A 1,964-nucleotide genomic window follows, 5' to 3' on the forward strand; every position below is an offset into this window, starting at 1 on the left:
GTTAAGCTGTGGACATTTGGCCTCTTTTTTTTTATGCATTTGTTGACTGATTATTGATTGACTATCCATTAATTAAGGACATAGCAAGTGATACCTAATACATGACTGCTAAAAACTAGAGGCACAGAGACTTTGAAAGAAGTTATTTTCTTATAGGGATTGCTAGTTGGAGGAAAAAGTACATGAAGTGATATTTTAATAGAATAGGTATTACAATAGAGGTCTCTAGAAGATAGAATGGAACTACAGAGAAGAGGCTGACCAATTATACATATAGATGTGCCATAAGATAACTAAACATTTGAAAAGAATGTGCAAGGGGCGCCTGGGTGGCTTAGTCGGTTAAGCGTCCGACTTTCGCTTAGGTCATGATCTCGCGGTTCGTGGGTTCGAGTCCCGCGTCGGGCTCTGTGCTGACTGCCAGCTCGGAGCCTGGAGCCTGTTTCAGTCTGTGACTCCCTCTCTCTCTGACCCTCCCCTGCTCACGCTGTCTCTCTCTCTCTCTCTCCTAGAAATAAATAAAACATTAAAAAAAAAATTTAAAAAAAAAAAAAAAAGAAAAAGAAAAGCATGTGCAAGATGCTTATTAGACCAGGACTGGACAGGACTTAATGCACTGTGGTCAGAGAGAGCAGCTAGTATGCCAGCAAAGAGTAGTGAAAAGATATTTGGTGTCTGTTACATTTTTATTTGCTTCTGTTGAAGCATTCACCATGCATAATATTTTGCCTTTGCTCTTAGTTTATATTTAAGCTTCATATACTAAGATTAATATTTCTGCATGCATAAATGTGTTTCTGCATACTTCTGAGGTAGAACCACAGGTAGAGGTTGGTCCCCTTTCCTCTACCCATCCTTCTCATCCTTTATAGACGTCCCAGGTAAACCCAGCCCAGCCCACAGCCAACTTAATATTAAAATGCGGCCTCTTGAGGCAAGACTGACTGAATCTACCTCAAATTCTAAATGCATAAGCAATAAAGTGGTTATTGTTTTAAATCACTGAGTTTGGAAATTGTTTGTTGAACGGTAATAACAAAAACAAGCATAATATAAGTAGGACAGAATATCTTTAGTCCAGTCAATGAACATGGAAGTTTATTGATGTGGTATAATGGAGGACCAAATCATTGGAGAAAAGGAGACTGGAAAGGGCCACTTGTCAGAAAGATAGATGTCTACATCTCTATCTATGTACTATAAGTATGTGTATATCTATATAGTTGAGAGCTATATCAACTGTAGTGATGGGCAGAGTAACAGTGAGGAAGAAACTAAGTTTTTCTAAGAATGAAGAAGAATGACCCAGGGTTCAGTAGGTATCAGCAACATAGAAGGGTACCTAGAGATATAATATAGATTAATATTATAAGCTTCATAAGTGAGAGGTTTTAGGGATAAAGAAGATAGAGTATTCTAGAAATAGCAGTGAGAAACAAGAAAGACTCTTAATCATCTCCAAGGCAGACATATGAGGGCTGTGGCAGATGACAACAACAGCCATCACTTGGGAGAGCTTCAGGAGAAGCAGTGTCATCAAAGAAGAACCTCTTTGAAGGTAAAGGGAACATAAAAAATAGTTTGAGGATACACAGGATTTTGCTGATGGTACACTAAAAATTCCAGAAAGAATGGCAGAACCAGGATGAGGAATGTGCACTGTGGGAGATAAGTGGTGAGCTGGTCACTGGGATATTTTAGTGACTGGCAAACAAAGTTAATAACAAGCTGATATTACTTCTGATGGACTCAAGGAAGATAGTTTTGTTGAGGACTTTGTTAGGGAGATAGAAAAATGTGATTCATATTTTAGCTTCATATCAGCCATGTAGATGGATATGGAAGAACTAGGAGAGTATAGTCGTATCCCAGAGTGCAGAACATACTGGTATAAGACTCCTACTAACTTATTCTTTGAAATCTAGGCTATTTTTAAGGGGAGCCTGGGTGTCTCAGTCGGTTAA

The sequence above is a fragment of the Hyaena hyaena genome, unplaced genomic scaffold (genome assembly GCF_003009895.1).
Source record: "Hyaena hyaena isolate Hyena2069 unplaced genomic scaffold, ASM300989v1 scaffold_1386, whole genome shotgun sequence".
In the NCBI taxonomy this organism is placed as follows: Eukaryota; Metazoa; Chordata; class Mammalia; order Carnivora; family Hyaenidae; genus Hyaena; species Hyaena hyaena.